At 48.2% G+C, this 19,205-nt stretch overlaps 1 protein-coding gene across 3 annotated transcripts in view; it reads right to left on the reverse strand.

The window, feature by feature from the left end:
* Positions 1-19,205, reverse strand: part of SLC7A1 (solute carrier family 7 member 1) — a 58,750-nt gene that overhangs the window by 22,876 nt on the left and 16,669 nt on the right. The window contains exons 2-3 of one of the 3 annotated variants that reach the window (XM_059684084.1): positions 2,580-2,671; positions 2,386-2,436 (exon numbers count right to left, since the gene is read on the reverse strand). The gene's annotated coding sequence lies outside the window, so the exon portion shown is untranslated. Of the gene's footprint in view, positions 1-1,642; positions 1,795-2,385; positions 2,437-2,579; positions 2,672-19,205 lie in introns of those variants that run through there. The other 2 variants (XM_059684083.1, XM_059684085.1) reach the window with 2 other exon arrangements.

Here is a 19,205-nt window from a genome sequence, read left to right on the forward strand (position 1 = left end):
GGTCTCCATTTGTCTGCGCCCAAGCAGCGAGGGGCACCTTCAGTCACCTCACACCTGTGCTTGACACAGCTTGTGTTTAAGGAAATGAAACCCACAGTCCTATGTCCGGAAGCAGTGTCAGGGCGGGGAGGCTGAAGGGTGACGGGGCTCCATGGAAGGAGTGCAGGACCAGGAGAAGGTTTAACTGTCTGTCGCAGAGGCTACTACTGTCATGGGGGAAAACAGTCCATTTCATGAAGTGAGGACAGAGGCACAAAGTCTGAAAATCCACCTGGGGACATCTCTGCATCTGGTCAGAAGCCTCAGTTATAAAGACGCAGAATGTTTTTCTAAAATGCTGTGCCCCCGCCCTGACACTGCTTCCAGGGATAGGACCGTGGGTTTCATTTCCTTAAACACTGGCTGTGTCAAGCACAGGTGTGAGGTGAGTGAAGGTGCCCCTCGCTGCTTGGGCGCAGACAGATGTAGGCCCCGGGGGGCTTTTAAAGAGTCCAGGCTCCCACATCACATTTCTCCCGAGGCAGCTGGACTCCTGCTGCCCAGGGGGGACATGGGGGTGTGAGCAGGCCCCTGCTTCACCTGGTAACTCTGCGCCTTTGCTTCTGACATTTACACGGTGCAACAGCCTCAAAAATAAGGTGCTTACTTAGAGTGGAAACCCCCAGGAACTGGGAGCCGTGGGATGCCCTCCTCCTTCCTTCTACTGCAGGCAGCTGCTCGGAGATGCTGATGTGTGGCAAAGGGCACTGGCTAGATCCCCCACAAAGTTCCTCTGATGAAAGACGGTGTGGGCTGCTGACCCCTGATTACGTGAGCATTCTTAATATAGCAAAACACTCGGGAGGAAGGCTCAGAATGGCTCCCAAGGAATGTAAGAATGTGAGAGCAGGGTAAGTCAGGTGACATTCTTGATACACACACACACCTGAAAACAACCTCCATTTTTTTTGCGGTAAATAAAACAGTGATAAGGATGAAGTCCCTGTGGTAAATAGTTTTTCTTAATCAAAGAATAACTGAAAAGAAAAGAAACTTTCAAGTATTTTTTAAATTATTTTTTTTCAACCTCACTCGAGGATATTTTTCCATTGATTTTTAGGGAAAGTAGAAAAAAAAGGGAAAGACAGAGAGGAACATTGATGTGAGAGAAACACATCTGCACCAGCCCGACCAGGGCCCAGGCCAGGGAGGAGCCTGCAACTGAAATGCGTGCCCTTGACGGGAACTGAACCCGTGACCCTTCGGTCTGTAGGCCGATGCGCTATCCACTGAGCAAACCCAGCTAGGGCTTTCAAATATCTTAATAGAAAAACTTTCCCCCTCACTACATCCTATGCCAGAACCAAATGCAAGAGTCAGATAAAACAGGAGCGACTCTGAAGAGAAATAGTGCGCCAAGACCCACTAGCTAGCCTTGACGTCCCCAAACCGCCCCCCTCCTGGCTCCAATGCCCCCTCAGGACTCTAGGAACCCAAGAACCTGCAGAAAACACACTATCTATAGCAGGTCTTGATGGCACCTAAATCCCAGAACAAGCTGCAAAAGAATTCTTAAGTAAAAGAGTGAAAAATAGAAGAGGGAGAGGAGTAGGAGCAAGAGGAAGAGTTTAGGAGTAGGAAAGAAACTGGAGCCTGCCACTACCTTGAGAAATGCAAAGTCCTCCAGGGTCAAAGGCAGAAACACAGCCCACTATGTCACTGGCACACTGTGCACACCATCAGGGAGCAGCCAGCAGCCACAGAGCATAGGCGCCTCCACATGCTGCGGACCACATGGCACTCGCCGTCCGCACCAGGAGCACACCCTGTGGACGAGGCCTTTGTGCAGAAGGCCTTACCATCTGTAGGTATTAAGAATTATGTTGTTGCCCTGACCGGTTTGGCTCAGTGGATAGAGCGTCGGCCTGCGGACTCAAGGGTCCCGGGTTCAATTCCAGTCAAGGGCATGTACCTTGGTTGCGGGCACATCCCCAGTGGGGAGTGTGCAGGAGGCAGCTGATCGATGTTTCTCTCTCATCGATGTTTCTAACTCCCTATCCCTCTCCCTTCCGCTCTGTAAAAAATCAATAAAATATATTAAAAAAAAAAAAAAAGAATTATGTTGGACCCGGCCAGTGTTGCTCAGTGGTTGAGCATCAATCCATGAACCAGGAAGTCACAGTTCAATTCCTGGTCAGGGCACATGCCCAGGTTTTGGGCTCCATCCTGGGTAGGGGGCATGCAGGAGGCAGCTGATCGATGCTTCTCTCTCATCATTGATGTTGCTCTCCCCCCCACCTTCCTCTCTAAAGAAAAATATCAATTTTTAAAAATCTCTTTAAAAAAAGAGTTCTGTTTGAAAGAAATGTAGGAATTTAAGAAACCCACCACTGTGAAAAGGCAAACCTGTTTTCTGATGAGATGGAAGTACTAGGTGATCCTGAAAAAGCACAGAAGCTATAAATTTTAAAAGAACAACAACAGAGGGTTTTAGTTGTCAGTTCACTTAAAAAGTCAACAACCTACCAAAGGTCTAAGTTAATATATTCTAGCACATAAGTGACAACCATCCTGCTGGGGTGCTGATGGGCAGACTATACCTGGAATATGATGCGAGGACTTGTCACCCAACAATCACCTGGGTCTTGGAGCAAGGATGTCTCAGTAGGGATGAGCTGGGGGCTTCAGGCTCCTGAGAGGCAAAGAAGAGACATTAGACACAATCTCTTTGGCCCCAGAATCTCCATGCCTGTGGCTGTTACAAGAGGAATGATTCCATTTGGCTCTGCACCAGGAAGGACGCCCAGCTGTAATGCAAACTAAGATCGGATGAGAGCAGGGGGGGTTACATCACAGGGAGTGGGCAGACAAGGGGTGAAGCACCACCAGGCAGGGGACATCAATGGGGGAATTTAGAAGACAGGAAACCGACAAGATGGCCTTGAACCCAGGCATGCTACCACATCACCTCTATAAATGGAAGATCATATTTTAAACTAGAGGGCCAGTGCACGAATTCGTGCACCAGTGGGGTCCCTCGGCGTGGCCTGTGGGGATTAGGCCGAAATCGGCAATCCAGTGCTGCCTGCCACTCCTGCTCATCCCGGCCCTGCTGCGCTGGCTGAAGGCTCACACCCAGTCAGTCCCTATTGGGAGAGGCTCACGCCGCTGCAGCGGCACTTGCCAGCCGTAAGCCCTGCATCTGGCACCTGTCGGTCAGCTGAGTGGTGCTTACCACCAGGGAGCAGCTCCTGCATTGAGCATCTGCCCCCTGGTGGTCAGTGCATGTCATAGTGACCAGTCGTTCGGTCGTTCGATCGCTTAGGCTTTTACGTCTATTTATATAAAACCCTAATATGCAAATCGACTGAACCGCGAAATGACTGGTCACTATGACGTGCACTGACCACCAGGGGGCAGACGCTCAATGCAGGAGCTGCCCCCAGCCCGCAGGGTCCTGGCCGCGGCAAGGCTGGAGCTGGTGACGCCAGGCCAGCCAAGACGGATGCAAGTGGGGACCCCGCGATCACCCCACCAGTTACCCCGCAGAGGGAGGTGACTGGCAGTGGCGGCAGAGGGCAGGGCCGGCGAACGGGTGGTGCCATGCCAAGGCAGGTGCAAGCGGGGACCCAATCACCCCACCAGTCGCCCCACAAGTCAGCCCTGATCGTCAGCCAGGCCTAGGGACCCTACCCGTGCACGAATTTCATGCACTGGGCCTCTAGTACATAGATAAGGATGCTATCTAAGCATCCGCCACACAGGCTGTTTCCACAAATCTAGGGCATGTGAGACAGAGCACTGAGGCCCTTGCTAGGGACCACAGAGGGGAGTGAACCCTCTCCTGACACTGGCACTGAGAACCAAGGTCAGTGGGGGCAGAAAACCTTAGCTGGTTCCCTCAGGAAACAGTCACACTCCAATCTGTATAGTCAACCATTTCATGAGGGAGCTCTCTTCTACCAGCTGACACGTGGGCACTGAGCAGACACCCAGACAGGCCACGATTGTTCTAAATGTAGCATGTGCACTGCTGACGTGCCTGGTGCAGTGGCCTGCAATCCCAGAAAGAATGAGGTCGGTGACTGGAGGGGCCACTGTCTGGATGCAGCGAGGTCCGACTTCCCTGAGGGCATGTTAGGAAGAACCTTTCAGATGAGTGGCACAGAAAGTCCTCTGCTTTCTCAATCTTATCATTTCTACTTTGCACGTACACACTCACTCGGAGCTGGGGAGGTTTCATCAGGCTTCCTGAAGATGACCTGCACCGCATGTGAGCCCTGAGAGGATGATCACTATGCCAAATGCAATGAAGACTCAATCAACAGCTAGTTTTAACACCTCAACAGCAGTGAACCGGCTTCCCAGGAATCCCAACCGACACAGCCATGCACTTCATTACATGTTGATTTCATTCTTTTCCACTTTCTATTTTGAAAATGTCCAACACTATAGAAAAGTTAGATGAACATTTACACACTCTTCATCTGCATTTACCAATATTTAACATTTGCCATATCTTTGTAGAAATACATGCTTTTGTCGTGAACCATTTGCAAGTGAGCTATAATAGCGAATGGTAAATCCCAAGAAAGACAGTCCTACATAACGATGACATCATTATCACAACAAAGAAACTCAACATTCACTTAAAGATAGCCCCAAATCATTAATATTTTGCTATTTCTTGATGCTCTACCATGTGCCAAGTACCACAAGGGCACTGAGAAAAACAAGGATGAATAAGGCTCAGGCTCACAGCCCAACAGAGGAGACTGACAGGCACCCTACTGTGCGACTGCACCCAGGTGCTGATTCATACCTGAGGCTCTGTCTTGGTAGAAGAGAACGGAGTTGGCCCCACCTAGAGCCTTCTGGAAAGGCTTTTGCGATGAGGTGATGTTAAGAGAGGACGACTTTACCCATCATAAGGGCGGGGAGGGGGCCTAAATGTAAAACTGTGGAGGCTTGAGTGTGACAGCCAGAATAAGGGTCCCAAAGACCAAATCCTAACTTCAGGAACCTGTGACTATGTTAGGCTCCATAACAAGGGGAATTAAAATTATGGAAAAAAGGAAAAAACAAACACAACATCAGCTGAACTTGAGATGGGAAGATTCTCCTGGGTGGCCTCATGATTACACGACGCACCGTGATTACACCAGAGTCCTTAAAAGGCGGAAAAGGAAGCGGGAGAGTCCAGTGTCACAGGGATGCCATGTCGGATAGACTCCACCCGCCACTGTCAGGGGCATGAGCCAAGGAAGGCAGGAGCTCCTACAAGCTGGCAGACAGATTCTCTCAAGAGCCTTAAAGAAGCGGAGCCCTGCCAACGCCTTGATCTGAGCCCAGTGAGACCTATTTCAAACTTCTGACCTCCAGAACTGTAAGGTAATAAATATGCGATGTTTTAAGCTACACACGCACACACACACAAAAAAAATGTGGAAACAAGCCTGGAAACTGTCCAAGGGCTGGGGCTGGGATGAAGTCGTCAAAGTCCATATGATGAAGTCAAGAAAACTGCGCTTTATTCTTGGGGGAAGGGAGGGGCAGCCAAGAGCCATGACTATACTTTAAGAAGAAAACTCTGGAGCGAAAGTAGAATCTGAGGGGCAAACAACTGGTAATCTTTGTTGTCAATGATAAAATTGGAGCTTTCAAGCAAACACACACAAAAATCAGAACTTTGGAAAATTTGCATCCATCACCAAGATCGCAACAGCTTCCCAAATTTTCAGAAAAATATTATGTGATGAAATGTGTCAACCTGTCAGATCTGCATAGCTCAACTGTGCAGTAATGCAGTAAAACAGACCATACCCAGGTGACAGGTAACTCATATGGCAGAACAGGCCCGTGTAGTTTACAGCACAAAAGCTCACTGATGCGGTTTCAGATTCCACAGTGGAACCCACCACTGCCTGTGAGTTTTCATGTAGTATCAAGAGAGAATAACCACCATTATCTGGAAAGGCTCCTAAAGTACTCCTCTTCCCAAGAGTTCTCTGAGGCCATCTTTACATACTTCATCTAAAACAATACATCAACCCTGACTGATGCACAGCAGACGTAAGAACCCGGTTGCCTTCTATGAAGCTAAACAGTAAAGAAATGTGTAAATATGTAAGACAACACTCCTATTAAATTCCATTGTTTTAGAAAACAGTTATTTTTATTACAATGTTATTCATGTTAAGATAAGAGGTTTTACTGATGTCATTTTCGAGTGGATTAATACATGAATATTAGTGACGTGATAAATACTGATACATATAACTCATCTAAGCCAAAGCTCTGGAAAGCCCTCAATAGTCTACAAGAGTGAGGAGGCTTTGAGACCATACAGTTTGAGAACCGCTGCTTGCTGGGCTGCCCAGTGATGTGAGCACAGCCACGCCTAGCACCCACTCAAGTCAGGAAAGCAGCGGGACTTCCTTCAGGCTCGCTGAAGCAGCCTGGGGGTGACCCCTGCTCTATTCACAGTCCTGTCCTGGAAGCACCTCACCCTCCTCTGACAAGTCTCAAAGAAAGAGAGGCTGTGCGTTAATGTGGGTGAACTCATCAGGATCAATGGGACCAAACGCCTGGCAAACGAATCCATTAGCACTGCCTTTCTTCAATCCAAGAATGTTCAACCAATTAATTCCATTTTTTCAGATTTGAAGATGCACTTGCTAAAGTCAGTAATTAGAATGCTACATACACCTCATGCCTAAAGCAGTCAATTTATTTCATAAATACAGCAAGCAGCACTCCAATGCCACACCTGTGCCGGATTTCAAGGAGCACACAGAAACCGTCAAGGTGTGACCCTGACACTATGTGACACCGTCACACAGGCGGGAGAAATGTACCTAAAAAAACAGGAAAACATCCACAAATGGACTTCCACTAAACAACGTATAAGCCAATGAATCAGATCTTTCCATTCAGGCAAAAGCAAATTTTTTTGTTTTATTAAACATAATGCCCAACGTTTTGCTAACTTAAATATGTGCTTTGCCTGTGAGGTTTCTCCTGTGCTTCATGCCGCAGGCCTGAGTGCCTGCCACACACAGTTCCAGAAACAAGGTATGCAGCAGTGAACTAACGAGACCAAAATACCTGTTTTCATGGTGTTTACACTCTATTACTGGGAACACCGTTTCAAAAAATAAGAATGGGTGAATTATTAAGTGGAGGTAGCACACTTCTGGTCCCCTAATGCAATTCCCTTAAATAATTAGAAATAAGATGAGGCCCAATGACATAACCAATGCTCTATCCCACGAGAAGGCCAGACATCAGCATTACTGCCAGGAATGAAGCTACAATTGGAAGCACAGTTCAAGGCAGTCAGGGGATTTCTAAGTTCACTGACTCCAAACAAGAACTGTGGCAGAACAGAGCTCCTTTGGGATGGCCAAGTTCCCACAGCCAAAGGGAGAAATAAGCAAGGTGTCAGAGTTCTGAAAGGAGGGATTTATAGTTTGTAAAAGCAAACCATAATTACGTTTTTTCTCTGGCATACTAGTAAATAGTTTTGCCGTTTTAGCCTGAGCTCGTTTGTTAAAAGGGAACGTGGGCTGCGAGGCTGGAACGCACTGTGCGGAGCTGACTGCGCTGGCTTCCTCTTCAAGGAGAGAGGCAGGTGACAGTCCAGGCTGGAGCCCAACGTCCCCTGAACCCTGAGGCCTCCAGGCACCAAAGGATCCAGACAGTGCTCAGACTCTCCACTTTCTTCCCCTCTTTTTATGAGCCTGCATATGGGTACTGTGAGGATGGTGACTCCAAAATGGTTTTCTGGGCCACAGAAACTTAGGAGTGACTCCCCTGTCCCTTAGCCTACCAGTCTTGAAACTCTGAACTTTGGATTTATACAAAATATCACCGAACTCTTGTTAACTAGCAAGGGGCAGGCTTGGACGGTACCAGAAACCAAAATACTTTTACATATCATGTCCCGCTACACTGCCATCTTACCCACACTTCCTGACTTCCGTAGCTCTATGACCGCACAGTACATTCCCACTTACCAGTCTCTCAGTTATATGTATCTTTGCCTGATGACAGAGGTTTCTACAGCTGTTGCTAATGGTTCCCAGGCAAACTCACAAATGGACTCCAGTGTCTACTTGAAAACGTGAGTGTCCCACCTCTCCTCTCAATTGCCAATGTCCACCCTAATTCCACCTGTACTAGGACCCACACCAGTTTCTGTCTACTCCCTAAGGCAGCAATAACATTTAAACAGAAAAGCTGTTTGAAAGATCGCACAATCTAGACAGACACTGTGGTTCTACAACGCTTATCAGGGAGAAAAAATCACAAACTCAACAGGAAATGTGCTCAAGGAAATAGCCAAATGTTCCTCCTACCCCCAACTCTTCAATAATTAAAATTACTCCAGCCCAGTCCAGCCCTGGCCAGTATTCTCAATGGTTAGAGCATCTGCCCAAGCCTCGAAGGGTCTCGGATTTGATTCCCAGTCAAGGGCATGTAGCTGGGTCGCAGGTTTGATCCCTGGCTCAGTTGGGGGCATGTTCAGGAGACAACCAATCAATTTGTCTCTCATCCATGTTTCTCTCCCTCTCTCTTTCTCTCCCCCTTCCTCCCCTTCCACTCTCTATAAAAACAGGATTTAAAAATTTTTATTAAAAAGAAAAATGACTCCAGTACCAAGGAAAGGACCACTGGCCTCACAACCTGGTGATTCATCCTTCCTCTGAGATGTGAAATGCTCCTCTGAAGGCCCAGGACCCTTGGCTGTGTACTGGGACAGGCCAGTGCAGGCCATTCCTCCCATCAGCACAGATCTTCTGGGGAAGGCCCACTAGGGGAGGGCCACGTCAGAGGCTGCAGGACAGGTTTTTAGCGGGGGGTAACTTGGCCCTAAGGAACAGTTAGCAATGTCTGGAGACATATTTGGTTGTCACAGCTGAGAGCTGGTGGTGTTGGCATCGAGTGTGTAGAGGCCAGGAATGCTGCTGACCGTCTTACAGGGCATGGCACAGCCCCACACCAAGAATGACGGCCACCGAGGTGGAGGAAGCCTGCCTTCTGTATGGAGCTGTGTGGGCTGCAACGTGCTCTACTAATATGTTTTTAAGTGAACTGGCTTAAAAATTATTGTCAAATAATGTTTTATTTTTTAAAAAACCAACACTACAAACAATGTTTGCAAACGAGTATGTATTCATCATAAAAACCGTGTTACCACATCCCTGGAGAACCCTCGATGTCCCCAAACCAGGATTGAGAATAACTGAGAGGCAAGCAGAAGAAAAAATAAGAGATTAAAAGATGCAGCGTGAAGGACAAGTGTCACCTCCTCACCCGGTCCTCATTTCTAAGAGCGGCTCGGGTCTCTTGCAGAACTGCCTGAGAGTCACTCCTCGGCATGTAACTCGAAGATGATGGCAAGGTCAGAGAGGCGACTGCCAGGTGGGGCTTCCGGTGAGGCGACGGAGCTGACCTGTGCTACGTGTCTCTGCTGTGCTGAGCCTCCAGAGAGGATCCCTCACCCCCCGTTCACGGATGAGGTGTGGGAGCTCAGAGCAGGTAAGCAACTCAACTTTGATATTAAGGCTCCACTGCCACCTTATAAAAAATTCCTCTTGTTATGAAAACCCGCTGTTTGGGTGTTTAAGCGTGAAGGACATCTCCGCGCTGTGGCTCTGAAGGAGCACAAAGATGAGGCAGCGTCCAGAGACCAGAACGGTAGCTTCCTTCCCAGAAAGGCTCTGCCTACCAGTGAGCGTGACCCTCTTTGTTTTTTAAAACCTGAGAATCTGAAAAACAAAATCACAGGTTCTAAGAGTTGGAAGGGACTGACAAGTCATCTAATGCAGAGATCCTCTCAGACTGTGAAAGGCAAAAATGATTAGGGCAGAAAAATAGTGGGGAAAGAGGAAGGGAGGACTGGTGCTGGGGGAGGGCAGGTATGGAAGAACAGGCTGCTTTTCCATTCCATCCTTGCCTCCCCACTCTTTAAATGCTGTCACCAACTACGCTCAGAATCCTTACTCTGTTCCTGCTATAATAAACACATGCCTAAGCCAGACATGTCCCCAATAACAATAATAATTCTATCTTATATAGTAAAAGCCCGGACCTGATCGATTGCCCTGCAGACAGCGACCAGCAGCCAGCAGGCCCTGATCGCCTGATCAGGGCCAGGCCCCAGGCTGGGACGGGGAACTGGGAGTGGGTAGTAGCAACCAACCTCCCACAGTGCCCGGGTGGGGAGCTGCGACCTCTCGCCAGTTACCTGGGGGAGGGGGTGACAGGGATGGAGGTGCGGTGAGAATGCAGGGTGTCCACTGAGCTTGCTCTCACTCCATCTGCTACCCTCCCCCGGAACACCAGCGCTCCTGCTCCAGGAAAGCCCCCATGCTCAGGTGCCGGGTGCCTGAGAGGAGCCTGCCCTGCACCCGCGCATCCTCTTCTGGGTGAGCCAGGCCACAGCCGCCAAGACCGACCGCAGGGGCCAGTCGGGCTCCCGTGGGTTCGTGCAGGAGCCAGTCAGCGAGGCCGGCTGGGAGAGAGCACACTGCCCGCCTGCCTTCCGTGTGGCACCACTAGGCGGCCCAGAGGCCCACGCTGTGCCCGGCCCGCGGCGTCAGGCTGCACTCACCGCATCTCCGCGTGGGGACTCGGGTGCCATGACTCAGGTGGAGGGGGATGTGCAGGGCCCAGGGTCCAGAAGGTAGCCGGGACCTGCCCTTCCACACCAGATGCTTGTGCTTCGATCGCCAGCCAGGCCTAGGGACCACACCCATGCACGAATTTCATGCACCAGGCCTCTAGTAATAACAACAACAATGATGATGATGATGGCTAACATTTATATTAAGTGCCCACTCTGTACCAGGACCCTCTTGTAAGGCACTGAGTGTCATGTCATTTAACACTCAATCTGGCCCCTTGAAGCTTATACAGCTTTTATACCAGCTCACGTATGAAAAACCAGCTGTTTAAAGAGGAATCTTGGTTCAGACCTCCGCATGACTAACTCGAGATCCACCCTTATGCTCCATGATTTTTAATAGGACTGAGAGTCCATGTACCTACAATCAGTCCCCTGGGGCAATGGGCCGTAATGTCATTACAGTAAAACTTTAATTAGACACAGGGACCATCCTCCCACTTAAAAAACAGGTTCTGAAGACAACTTTGGTTCTTATCCCTGATGAAAGCCACTGGATTTATACTTTAGATGGATGATCTTTATGGTATGTAAATTACCATTAATGAAGCTGTGGAAAGAAGAGGGGAGGGGAGGAGAGGGGAGGAGGGGAGCACTTTGTCTACATACTTTCATTCTGCTTCAAGTCAAAACTCTCCCACCTACCCCCAAAACCAACCATTAGAGCTCTGGGTGTGTGGGAAAGATGTCCACTCCAGCTGCACAGCCGCTATTCTGTGGGAGACCCATTTCGAGGTGAGTTTCAGGAACATGAAGCTGGCCCCTGGTACTGCCATATCTCCGGTTCCAGTGTGAACATAAACTCCAGTTTTAATTCACAGCTTAAATATTCCATGGCAACAGGACATAGAATAATAAAATTGAGGAAGACTGCAGCATTGGCTGGTTTAGACGACAAGCACAGGGGATGGGAAGAGGGGACCCCTCTCACTCTGTGTACACATGGTCCAGGATCTCAGAGAAAAAGGGACAGCTTTCATAGGTAATCAGGAGGCACACGATCACAGGCAGTAACAAATTTAACAAAGTATCTTAGCTCCAACACAGTATTTTCTAAGACCAGCAAGGTACACATACAGTGAGGCAGGGGGGAAAAAGGTGCCCCGCTTGGGAAGTGGGATGTACAGGAGACACATTTGGAAATGCTTCCCGCACTGAAGGTCTGGAATGCTCAGGGGGCTTGGAGACAACCCTTTGTCTGCCCAGGCACACCTGACAGGTGAGTTCATGCTACTCTCCTGGCATTGACAAGCTCTTGTACTTCCTGCAGGCAGGTGTTAGCCTGCTCCGTCCTCCCACCAATGGACGTGTCCCAGGGTGCGGCTGCTCTGAAGCAGCCTTAGACGTGGCCAGGAGCTGCCAAGGGCAGCCAGGTTCAGAGGAGCCTGCCTGCACCAGCCCACGGATTACCAAAGGGAATTAAGCAAGCACTTGCAAGCTTTGGGTTCTGAGTTTCTGTGCTTTGCTTGCCTTAATTTGTTATCCTGGGGCTAAATCACTTGCCTGTGTCACTGCAATTCTATATATGAACACAGTCAGGGAAATGCAATGTGCAGGGAGCGATTTTTGATGCAAAGGGCTCCCCACAGGAGACTATTCTCTCCCAGGGAAGGAGGCACAGGCGGCATGGAACCACACACACCTGCCATTTAGCAGTATGGACCTAATTTAAAGATGGCTCTGTCCTCCCATTTTTTCAGCTAAACTCACACAAGATTTCTTCTTGAGAACATTTGCACCTGCACGAAATGATCCCAACAGGCTACAGCCTATATAATAAAAGCCTAATATGCAAATTGTCCCCTTGGGCGGTTGTTTGACAGGGAGACCGGGAGTTCGACTGCTTGCTATGGGGTGCGCTGACCACCAGGGGGAGGTGTGGAACATGGCCGGCATCAGCAACACTGCGCTGGCAATGGGCTGCAGTGGAGGCGCTGCTGGCCCCGATGAGAGCAGGACTGTGGCGGATGGTGGAGCAGGTGATCGGGCAGTGCCAGGCTGAGGTGGGTGCCAACGGTGGCCGGATCGTCCCGCAGATCACCCTGCAGACAGCGACCAGCGGTGGCAGCGGCGGGGCGCAGAGCTCCCAGGTGCTGAGGGAGCCAGGCAGGGAGGCCCAGCCCTGATCGATCGCCCTGCAGGCGGGATGGTGGAGCAGGTGAGGGGGCAGTGCCATGCCAAGGCGGGGTGCCAGGTGGGGCTGCGAGGCTGGGGGCGCGAGCTGGGGCCCAATCTCCTCAAGCCACCCTGAGGTACTCGTGCACCAATTCATGCACTGGGCTTCTAGTATGAAATATGAAATAATCAAGGGACACCAGTGTTTAGTAAGAAGGGATTGATTACAAGATGACCTAGTACATTCCAAACCAGCCTATTTGCATACCGCTTTCATGAGTTTTTGTTATATCCAGGCAGCATGCATACAGTTATTCCTAATGCTGTTCCTTAAAGGCACCCGCCTTTCAATGATTTAAAAAAACCTTGTATTACTCTCATAAATGGAGCACCAAAGTGATCTGAGACCAGATATGAACCAGCCCCACCACCCAAATAAAAGGCCTTCTCTTTTCTGCAGGGACCCTATGGCCAGAGCCTTATGGGCAGTGAGCTCTAGACGTTTCCAGTACATATTTTTTCTAATATGCATTTGCACTTACACTATTAAGATGAACATGTTCATTTTTTTTTTTTTGAGAACCAAGATGGCGGCATAGGTTAACGCCGGAGTTTGCTGCTTTGAACAACTACTTCAAAAGTGTAACCAAAAAACGGAAGGGACACCACCCAGAACCACAGGAACGCTGGCTGAGTGGAAGTCCTACAACTAGGAGGAAAGAGAAACGCACACGGACACTCAGAGGAGGCGCAGTGCTGAAGTCAAATTCTGAGGTGCGGAGTGCGCGGAGCTGGCTGGCGGCGGAGGGCGCGGTTGGCGTTTTCAATCGGGAGGGAGTCGCAGACTCTGAGCACCAGATCCAGGCGAGTCTTTAGGGACCCAGACTCAAACGGGAGAAGTGGGACTGTCTGGCTTCGGTCAGAGCGAGTGCAGCTTTCTCTCCGAGCTTTGCAGCGGGTGCTGGGACTCAGAGAGGCAGAGCCCCTGGGGACAGGACTGAGAGCCGCCATAACTGCTCTCTCCGGCCCACGCTGTTGATCCTGTTCGACCCGCCCCGCCCAAGCCCTGCACAGAGGCATTTGCCGGATAGCCTCAGGCAAAGGCTAGATTAGCACCTCCCTAGAGGACAGAAGTTCTCTCACTACTGACACAGCTGATTCTCATAGCCACTTGGCCTGGAGGTCAAACCCTCCCTGGAATTAGCTACAACAATTAAGATTTATCTATAAGACTGCGAACAAAGACCACTAGGGGGTGCACCAAGGAAGTATAACAAAATGCGGAGACAAAGAAACAGGACAAAATTGTCAATGGAAGAAATAGAGTTCAGAACCACACTTTTCAGGTCTCTCAAGAACTGTTTAGAAGCTGCCGATAAACTTAATGAGCTCTACACGAAAACTAATAAGACCCTCGATCTTATATTGGGGAACCAACTAGAAATTAAGCATACACGGACTGAAATAACGAATATTATACAGACGCCCGACAGCAGACCAGAGGAGCGCAAGAATCAAGTCAATGATTTGAAATGCGAGGAAGCAAAAAACATCAAACCAGAAAAGCAAAATGAAAAAAGAATCCAAAAATGCGAGGATAGTGTAAGGAGCCTCTGGGACAGCTTCAAGCGTACCAACATCAGAATTATAGGGGTGCCAGAAGATGAGAGAGAGCAAGATATTGACAGAAAACTTCCCCCACCTGGTGAAAGAAATGGACTTACAGGTCCAAGAAGCACGGAGAACCCCAAACAAAAGGAATCCAAAGAGGACCACACCAAGACACATCATCATTAAAATGCCAAGAGCAAAAGATAAAGAGAGAATCTTAAAAACAGCAAGAGAAAGAAACTCAGTTACCTACAAGGGAATACCCATACGACTGTCAGCTGATTTCTCAACAGAAACTTTGCAGGCCAGAAGGGAGTGGCAAGAAATATTCAAAGTGATGAATACCAAGAACCTACAACCAAGATTACTTTATCCAGCAAAGCTATCATTCAGAATTGAAGGTCAGATAAAGAGCTTCACAGATAAGGAAAAGCTGAAGGAGTTCATCACCACCAAACCAGGATTATATGAAATGCTGAAAGGTATCCTTTAAGAAGAGCAAGAGGAAGAAAAAGGTAAAGATACAAATTATGAACAACAAATATGCATCTATCAACAAGTGAATCTAAGAATCAAGTGAATAAATAATCTGATGAACAGAATGAACTGTTGGTTATAATAGAATCAGGGACATAGAAAGGGAATGGACTGACTATTCTTGGGGGGGGAAAGGGGTGTGGGAGATGTGGGAAGAGACTGGACAAAAATCGTGCACCTATGGATGAGGACAGTGGGTGGGGAGTGAGGGCGGAGGGTGGGGCGGGAACTGGGAGGAGGGGAGTTATGGGGGGAAAAAAAAGGAACAAATGTAATAATCTGAACAATAAAGATTTAATTTAAAAAAAAAAAAAAAAAAAAAAGATGAACATGTTCGTGCATGCCCTAAAATCATCTGTCACACAACACACTTAGGGAAACAAAATATCTAGTCCACGAGGTGTCAAACTTTGGCACTTGGCCCATTTTTGTACTGACCACAAATTAAGAATGGTTTTTATTTTTTTTTTTAAAAGGAGGAAGAGGAAGAGGAGGAATAGACCAATTATTCGACAGAGACTACATGTGGCCCAAAAAGCTTAATATATTTTCTCTCGCCCTTTTCATGATCTAATCTACACTTTTATTTTACCATGGAAGTCCAAATACTCTGAATGACCTAGACAAACTTGCTCCAAGTAATTGAAGAAATTTTACTAAAGAAGCCATCAGCTTAAATGCTTTCAAAATGGGCCTCTATCTGATCATTTCGACTACACATGAAGAACTGAGGCTTGTCTGAAACAACCCAAAATGTGGGGCTGCACATGTAGCTGGTCTTTGTCCTCCGAGCCCGAAGTGACATCCCACTTGCCCCAGGGCCACTCTCCACCCTTTTCCACTAGTGCTCCTAGCAATTTGGGCACTGGCAGGAGAGGGAGGGGGACGGCCTCCTTGATGGAAGCTGTGGTCACCAACTCTCTTCTGCACCCTCCAGGCCTAGGGTTCCAGGGTGGCTCAGGGTCCGCTGTCACACCCACAGGCTTCTGAAACAGCAGCTTCATTAACTCTCCTCAGACTACCTGCTCTGAGAACGCCATCTGCTCCCTGCAGGGGCCCTAATGGCGAAGCCTTATGGGCAGCGAGCTCTGGATGTCCATGACTGCTGATGTCACCTGAGGAATGCTGGCCGTCCAGGCCACTGCCAAGTACTACGCCTCTATTATATACTCACACAGCTGGATGGGGCTTTCAGCCATCTAGTGGCTCACCCTCCTCCCTCTACAGTGAGTTACACAGACCTCCCCTAGAATAAAAAAAATGCCAGACAGACTCTAGTGACCAGTTACAACAACACACTGCATTGTAACAACACAATCCTCAATGTAATACAGTAAAATCTGCACAGCTGATATGGTGCAGACACTGGTAAATTTTCCACATGCACAGAAAACCAACAGTCAATCCTCACTTTATAAATAGAAGACTGAGCCTCAGAGAATCTCAATGATGCTTATCAGGGCTCTAAGTGGCTGATGTGGCCTCATCCCAAAGCCGCTTCACTGGGCCAGTTCCCCCCACCCCTCCCGGATCCACCTCTGTGGCTAAGCCCAACCGTGAACGCTGCAAGGCCTCCAGCTAGACAGACATCGCAGTCAACATCACACAAATCCAGGTAAACGAGATAAAAGTCTTCTGACCTTTCCATGCATGGAGAAGAATGCCACGGTTCAGGGCACCTGGGTGGGAAGGCCTGCCCACTCGATCAAGCTACGTTATTGAGTTTGTTGAACTAAGTACTCCCTGAGTGAAACATGTTTTTCATGTGGCTCATTTTGCATCTGCTCACTGATCTGAGGAGGAGTCAGGAGACTTGCCTGCCCCTGGCTGTCCGATCTTGGGCACTCACTCTACTTCTGTTTCAGTCTTACCATCTGAAAATGAGCAATTCATGTACACCTCTCCACCCCATCCCTACCTGCTCCCCATGGTGAAGAGGCTAAAATCTCAGGTAAAACTGGATTCAAAATATGGTCGGCAAGTTACTTAATGAGCTTCCTTTCCCCTCTATAAGATGAGGATAATGGTAGTAATAGCTACTTCAGAGTTTGGGGAGGTTCAAATGAATAAATATATGCGATGCACATAGAGTTCCTAGCACACAGTAAGTGCTGTATGCTTGCTGCTATTATCATTATTGTTACTACAGTAGTTTGTTCATCTATAAGAAATCATATTAATAACCAACTCATGAAGTGCTATGGAGATTAAGCAGGAACTCTAAATAAGTACATTTTTATATTATATGATGGTGTTCTATAACTGACAAATGACTATACAAATATAGAGCTTAAAATATAAAAATAAGCTTATTGTTTAATTTATTTCCATCTGTACTAACTCAGATGGGCAATTTGAGGACAATTGCCTAGAAATGCTTAAACTGAGTTAAAACTATTAAGAAATCTAAGTAATAAATATAAACAATGAAATTAATAATGGCCAAGTTTTTAACCAGATTTTTATTTGTGAATATTTAACTACTGCCATTTCTGTAGAGCTAACGACCATAGTCCTCTGCGGGGGGTGTCGGGGCCTGACAGCAACCACAGCCTGGATCACAGTGTTTCCTTTTCGTGCCAGGCGCTGTTCACTGATGTGCCTCCTTTAGAAAGAAGCCGGTCACACACTGCGGGCTGTGGGTCACTCCCCTGGCGACACCACCCCACCCAGAGGCCTTGGCATATGTTGACTCTCAATCCCAAAAGTGGAATTTTACCTTGCATTTCGTCACAGGGGCAGCTTCTCCCACTTATTCTACTCTGAACTCAACAGAAAAAGACTGCCCAGCCATCTGGACACTCACAAAGCCCAGTTATTTGTTTTGCCAAACTGTGTATACATTGAATGAAAATGTTTGTTCTCCGTGTTCCACTTTCCATCTCTAAAACAAATGATTAAAGAAGAATTTCAAGGGCATTTCTTTCCGCTCGCTCCTCCCCTCCAAACCCGTTTACTAAGTATCCTCATTTCCTGCCTTTTAACTTGCATTTCTGCCCGGGAATCATCCACTCTTCTTTGTTGATCTTTACGTGTATAATGTTGCTTCACAATCCTTCTTCAAAGGGTAGGTCAAAGTGCGTGGCACAGACACCGAAGGTAGGTGGGAAAGGCGCCAGAGCTGGACCACCTGACCCAGTGCTGATCACACTCCCACCCAGAGAAGCCCAATCTACCCGAGTCCCAGGATCCTTCATCCGAGAGTTGTGTACTGAGCGTCCACTGCACACACACAGTTAGGAACTGCCGGCGACAGAAAAAGCGAGGTGGTCCCTGCCCTACAGGGGCTTGTAGTTTAACAGGGGAGAAAGGACAGACACAAAAACATAGAAAAATATACAAAAATAGGGGAGAAAGAACATAAACAACAAAAAGGGACATGTCCAAACACGAAGGACTTCAGAAAGATGGAGGTTTGGGAAGCTGTAAATAAAAGTAGAGAATCTGGCCAACAAAGAGGAAATATTTCAGAGACGACGGGGCGAGGACTGATGACAGACCATAAGATTGCCTACGTAAACAGAGAGGCAAGCAATTGTGAGCAGGTTTAGCCTAACTGTAGGACCTTAGTTTTCCGGGGGACGAAGGTGGGTGGGCAGAGATTGGCACTCTCTCTAGTTGGCTTCATCATAAAGGAATGGGGTTCTCAGCCAACTGCTTGCACCTTCACAGCATCTACAGAGGATCCCCCAGAAGGCAGCCCTCGGGTACCTCGGTACTAGCACCTCACGCATCCAACCAAAACTGTAACTGCTGAATGAATGAATAAACGGACAAATGCCACACTTCCTGGAGAGCTTTGCTTTGAAATCTTATATAACAATACCGTCTCAGGCGTATCTTCACATTCCACGGCACTCGCCGCAGTCACAAAAGCTGTCTGCCTTTCTACCAGTTTGCCAGCTACTGATTTGCAGCAGGAATCACCAGTGTCTGTGTGGGCCTCCAGCAAGCATGTGAACAAGAGCATCTGCCATCGCTCCCAATGAGGCACCTGGTCCGGTTCCCTCCCAACGAAGCACACAGTCCGCACAGTCGGATGCAATTTGAGAAGAAAGGCTACCGCCTCCCAAACTGAAGCCAAGCCAGTTCAGATACATTTTTCCAAGCCCCTTTGTGTAACAGTTGCAACTGTTCTTTAGTCATGGGAGCACTTACACAAACATCTAAGAATACCACGATTTTCTTATTTATACATAAAAGTATTATTCAGCCCTGCGCCAATTTCCCTTGATCTGTGCTGGAAGAAATCCCAGGGACGCCTTATCAAAAC

Source organism: Myotis daubentonii, chromosome 2 (assembly GCF_963259705.1).
Source record: "Myotis daubentonii chromosome 2, mMyoDau2.1, whole genome shotgun sequence".
NCBI lineage: Eukaryota > Metazoa > Chordata > Mammalia > Chiroptera > Vespertilionidae > Myotis > Myotis daubentonii.